Raw genomic sequence first — 6,231 nt, forward strand, 5'->3', positions numbered from 1 at the left:
TATATATATATATAATCAAAGAGTTATTAACCCATGAAATTCACTGCCACAGGATGTGGTGGAGGCTACAAGCATGGACGGCTTCAAGAGGGAATTAGATAAGCATATGGAGCAGAGGTCCATCGGTGGCTATTAGCCAGAAGGTATAAAGAGGAACTTTCAGTCTGGGGCAAGTGATGATCTGTATTCTTGGTGCTTGCAGGGGGGGGCACAGTGGGAGGGTTTCTAGTGTCCTGGCCCCACTGCTGGACCTCCTGATGGCACCTGGTATTTCAGGCCCCTGTGTGACACAGAGTGTTGGACTGGATGGGCCACTGGCCTGATCCAACATTGGCTTCTCTTATTTTCTTATATGGAGCTGAGGTCCATCAGTGGCTATTAGCCACAAGGTATAGATAGGAACTCTCAGTCTGGGGCAAGGGATGCTCTGTATACTTGGCACTTGTGGGGGGGGCAACAGTGGGAGGGCTTCTAGTGTCCTGGCCCCACTGCTGGACCTCCTGATGGCACCTGGTGTTTTTGGCCACTGTGTGACACAGAGTGTTGGACTGGATGGGCCACTGGCCTGATCCAACATCGGCTTCTCTTATGTTCTTCTGTTCTTATCTGCAAGACAGTTTACCATCAGTACTCACACCATGTTAATTTAAGTACCTGTGGTCATTATTGTATGATTCACATGACTGCAACATATGTGGTCATGACAGTTAGACTGTATTACCATGGCATATGCATATATATGGCCATTCATGATTCAGTCCTGTTACTGCCATATATATATGATCATAAATACTCGGGACCATATTAGGGGATTAAAATTGTGTGTCTCCTTTTTCGTCTTCCTGAATTCAAACTGGAGGAATGCTCCCTCTAAGCTATGGAGTCTTGTGAGCAAAAATTCTACTTTGTGAGCTACTGGCATGAAAGTTGCATAAAGTCGTCTGCTCTGGAGCCCTCCTTCCTGAGCGAAGGCAAAAATGTGTGAACCAGAGGCTAAAGGACTGTGAGCTATCTCACACTATGTCATCTTAGAGGGTTTTTAACATTGCATTTATTGCGTTGTGATTTTATATGTATTGTTGGAATTTTATCCTGTTTTGTAAGCCGCCCTGAGCCGGCCTTGCCCAGGAAGGCGGGATAAAAATCAAATAAATCAAATCAAACACTGACCCATTATACACTTCAGATAAAAAGATTTACTTTTGGGCCGTCAGAAACAAAGCATGCTGGCCATTTTAATTAATAACGAAAGGTTTCTTTGGGGATGGCCCACAATGCTCCAATATTACTGCCCCGCCCCGAAGAGAGATCCCACAATGCCCAGATGTGACAGATCCCTTCAACAGGCGTGATTGGATCCTTTAATCACTTTTGGCCCAAAGATGCAGCGGCTTCTGAATTGGACAGAAGCAGATCTACTTGGGACAGTTCTGGGCAGGGTTCCAAGCTGAGTTAGTGTGAGCTAGCTCACAAATTTTCAGCCTCCAGCTCACACATTTTTTGTCTCCGCTCAGGAAGGATGGGGCTCCAGAGCAAGCTAATTGACGCAGTAGCCATATTGCTCGCTCACCACTTTAATGCCAGGAGCTCACAAAGTAGAATTTTTGCTCACAAGACCCCACAGCTTAGAGGGAACATTAGTTCTGGGTGCTTCTCACTGCCCTGCTGAGGTCCCATTATACACTTCAGATAAAAAGATTTACTTTTGGGCCGTCATGACAACACTGGCCGCCGACAAATACTGGCATTTTGAACAAACGGTCACAAGCTTCTCTGAGCCTGCCCAGTTGAGAGGGAAATAACCTAATAACCTCAGCAAACGCTCTAATGGCGGATCGCCTGTGGTCCACATTAACGGACGGTAGATGTGATGGTTACTGCAGGGAGCCGAAGTATTTTATTCGGACAACGCCAGGCGTGAAGATGCCTCGTTTCTTATCTATGTTTATTTTTGGTATTTTGTGTATGCATGCGTGCGTGTGCCCCCGAAGTCATGGCGACCTCTGGAGATCGACCCCTACTGGGGGCAGGCCCATAGCCATAGCGGGGCCTCTGGGGGCATGCCCCCCGACTTCTTCCCAAGGCCCCACGACTTTTGGGGTGAAGCGGGGGGAGCACGCGCCCACCTGCACTCCAAGCTGTGAATTTGCGGCTTGGGGTGCAGGCGCACGGCCCCCACGTCTCCCCCAAAGCATTTAAAGGTAAAGGTAAAGGTTCCCTTGCTCGAAAGCCAGTCGAGTCCGACTCTAGGGTTACGGTGCTCATCTCCGCTTCAAAGCCGAAGAGCCAACGCTGTCCGAAGACGTTTCCGTGGTCATGTGGCCGGCATGACTAAACACCAAGGCGCACGGAACGCTGTTCCCTTCCCACCAAAGTGGTACCTATTTATCTACTTGCAATTTCTTGCTTTCGAACTGCTAGGTTGGCAGGAGCTGGAACTAGAGACGGGAGCTCACTCCATCATGCGGCACACTTGGGTCTCGAACTGCTGAACTACCGACGTTCCACAGCCTGCAGTTCAGCGTCTTTACCACTTGAGCCACCACAGCTCCTAAAGGGACCCTTTAAATGCGCTGAAGGAGGAGCGGGCCACAGGTGAATTTCAGTGCCCCCTGACTTTTTAAAAGGCCCCCCAGACTAAAAAAATCCTGGCTACAGGCCTGACTGGGGGCCTGGAGAATATTCAGAGAGGTGGCTGAACAAAGCCTGCCCCCCGCCTCCCAACCTCTGGTATTCCAAGGAGGTCTCCCATCCAAGGACTTGCCAGAGTCGACCCTGCTTAGCTTCCGAGATCTGACGAGATCGGGCTGGCTTGGGCTGTCCTGGTTAGGACTAGTTCTTTATTTATTTATGATCTTTTCCCGTTGCCCTGTGTCCACAGAGCTCAGGGCAGGGTACACAGGACGATCCATTTTTTACTGATATAGTCCACGTCCCATGGCCAAGTCGCTTACAGCCAAGATTTCACGGGCGTCCTTCCCATAATCCTCTCCGGGGAGGGCCCATGATCACCGTAAGGCATGCTACATTCCGTGATCATTAGGATACCCCTTTCCCCCTTAGAAGGGAGACACACACCACCTTGTGAGAAGGAACACACGAGTTCCCAAGCAGTGCCCCAACCGGCGAGGGGGCGTACGGCCGAACGCAGCCGACATTTTGACGCCTTGCCGGAGAGCGAGGGCCCCGAAACCGAAGGCAGCGTTGCAGGGCGGGATGGAGTCCCACGGCCGCTCCATCTTGGGTTGTCGGGATTGGTGCCAACCGACCCCAATAACCGCTCCAACCCCACGCGCACAAAGACCATGTTCACTTCCAAACACCAGCTTGGGAACATATGCGCCAATGTGGGAGGAGGTCCTCCAATGTTCACATTCAGGAACCATGCAATGGAGGAGGGGAAGTGGACGGGGCGGGAGGAAGTGGCGCCACGGCCGAGGGTGGAGAAAACGAGTGAGAGAGGAAGGATGCTGGTGAGATGGGGTGAGGGGAGCACAACCCACAGGATAAAAGGATGTGGGAGATTATTAGGGAAAAGGGAAACGGGGTTTCCACCAGATTTTTGTCAAATTACCTTCAGTGGAGGTTCCCCAACAATTCTCAACCCACCGAGTCCTTTCACTCTCTAATAAGAAACCCACACAGGAGTGTTGTGCAGTTTCCCATTAAAATGTACAGTGTGGCCTTTGGCCCTGCGGGAGTGGGAAGAGGAGCATGCAGACAATGGGTTTCCCCACATTCTTGTTTTCCTTGCTTGTAGGTTCCGGTTTCGGGGGGGGGGTCCGTTCCACCAGGGGTTTCGCTCCCTCTCGTGGTCAATTCAATATTATATCTGTTCATGTCCGTCATATCTCCCTGCAGATTTAACGGCAGGTTTTATGCTGGACATAAACAGATGTAATATTGAATTGACCACTAGGGGGAGCAAAACCTGTGGAGAACAGGGGGGGAAGAAACCAGAAGAAACAGGGACTTACAAGCGAGAATGTGGAAATGCCCACTGATTGGTACCCAAATCCCACACGTTTTTGGGCTGCCTTGAAGGGAAGACTAAGACAACCCATTTAACATAACCCCACGGAATAGAGGATGAAACGTTGAGTGGAACCTGAGGCGAAATTAAAGTTCTTGCATAAAACTCTTTTCCCACCACTGGGCTTAGTTTCCCTCCTTCTACAACAGGGATGGGCAGGCACCTTTGGAATTCTGACACAGGGTGGCAGGCACAACCACAAAATGGCGGCCGTCAGAGGCAGAGACAGCCACAAAATGGTAGTGAGGTCACGCCTAACTCTAATAGTATAGTGTTAGTGTTTCGGGCGGAAGCTCAGTTTAACAGGACGGACATACCGTTCAAAAATATTTTCTTTCGTACACAAGGCTTCACTGCATGACCGAAGGTATGATCTTTGGGCTGTGGTGGCAACTACTTAAAAAAAAAAATCTCCACAGCCAATCAAATCTCCAATGGCCAATCAGAAGCCTCACTGGGCAAAAATCCCCATCTGGCCCCGCCCACTTCCTGAAAACACTTGCGTGTCACCAGGAAAGGTGTCAGACACTTTGTCGGGAACCCCTGCCGGGCCGGTAAAAAAAGGCAGTTACTGGATTCAATTAAAAATACGTATTCCCCGACTTTTCCTGTTAGGTAGTCTGATCGCTTGACGGTAGCCCCTAAACTAGGGTTGCCAAGTCCTTTTTCTTCTGCGGCGGAGGGTTCCCAGATGGCTCGCGCGCCGCATGCACATCAGCCGGATGTGACGTGATGACGCCGGGCACGCTGGGGGCGGGGCCACAGCCATTTGAGGGGAAAACTCTATGTTTTCAAAACAGAGTTTTCCCCTCAAATGGCTGTGGCCCCGCCCCCAGCGTGCCCGGCGTCATCACGTCACCTCCGGCTGACGTGCACGCCGGGGTGGGGTTTCCCCCGGGGCCCGATTCCGTGGCAGTGCGGGGGGAAATCCGCCCCCCGGGGGGACTTGGCAGCCCTACCCTAAACTGTACAGGCAAAAAAAATCACAAAAAGCCAGCCATCTGAACTAGTGGACAATGGTCAACTGGGGATTTCAAATGACATCCAAGGTGGGGGGGTGTCTGTCCCCTCGTATACCCGTCAGCTGCTCTGAACCTGCAGAAATCTGGGGAGGTGGGAACCCCGGGAGCAGGAGAGGAGACGGGGGCACACACACCAAAACATGGCAGGGACGGAGGGAGAGAGAGAAGGAGTTGGGAAGGGAATGGGGTGTGGGTGGGATCACAGCAGCGAAGTCAGCACCTACCCACTTGTCCAAGTCAACACCCTAGAGGGCCGGCCAGCGGAACAGAGAAGCCAAAGGAAAGAAGAGGAAGAAAAGTTGAAAGCAACATGGGGAACAGGAGAGAAGCTGGGTCCCCCCGCTCCTATCAGCATCCTGGCGAGACATCTACCCCTCGTCTACCCACCCATACCTCCTTCAGCACCCCCCTTTGAGAGCGGGGCCCTGCCTGTCTCTCAACCCTCCCCTGTGCTCCCTCCAGGGACGTGGAGATCTTCTTAACCGGGAAGGTCATATTCAGAACCAGTCAGAGGAGGAGTTGGCAAGAAGGATGCGGCCCTGTGCTGGGGGAGGCCTCCCGAGACCTTTCTGCGCTTTGCGTCCCTAACCGCCATGTGACAGGCAGACATTCGGCAGGTAAAGCTCTCCACAGTGCAGAGGTGAAAGCCTGGGTGATCGGGATGCATTCTGGGAAGACATCTTTCAAAGGCAAAACGGGGCTGCCGCTCCTCATTAGCAGGGGAGCAGCAACACGCACATATCCCTGCCATAAAAAGCTACACCTGCTGAGTTCAGTGCTTCGTTCTCGTGGCCCTTTCTGACACGCCCAGGGAAATGCGGATCACCACTTTGGGGTCAGGAAGCCATTTTTCTCCAGGCCCGTTTGGCTGGGGATCCTGGAGGTTTTTTATCATCTTCTGGGCGTGGAACAGGGGTCACTGGGGGTGTGGAGGGGGAGGTATTTGTGGATCTCCTGCCCTGTGCGGCAGTTTGGACTAGATGACCCTGGAGGTCCCTTCCAACTCTATGATTCTATAATCCTATGCAGGGGTCGTTTCGTAGAAAAAGAGCTAGGGGAACTCATTAGCATACCTCATTAACATATGCCACACCCCCTGACATCACCGGAAGTGTGTCATAAGGCCACACCCCCTGACATCACCGGAAGTGTGTCATAAGGCCACACACCCCGCCC

The 6,231-nt window shown here is 51.9% G+C and overlaps 1 long non-coding RNA gene across 1 annotated transcript in view; it reads right to left on the reverse strand.

Annotated features, from left to right (window-relative positions):
• The window catches only part of LOC107112955, a 13,956-nt gene extending 8,654 nt beyond the window's left edge, over positions 1 to 5,302 (reverse strand). The window contains exon 1 of the long non-coding RNA XR_001482599.1: positions 5,280 to 5,302. This is a non-coding gene — a long non-coding RNA (uncharacterized LOC107112955). The remainder of the gene's footprint in view (positions 1 to 5,279) is intronic.
• Positions 5,303 to 6,231: the final 929 nt, after the last annotated feature.

Source organism: Gekko japonicus, unplaced genomic scaffold (genome assembly GCF_001447785.1).
Source record: "Gekko japonicus isolate JY-2015 unplaced genomic scaffold, Gekko_japonicus_V1.1 scaffold6891, whole genome shotgun sequence".
Classification (NCBI taxonomy): Eukaryota; Metazoa; Chordata; class Lepidosauria; order Squamata; family Gekkonidae; genus Gekko; species Gekko japonicus.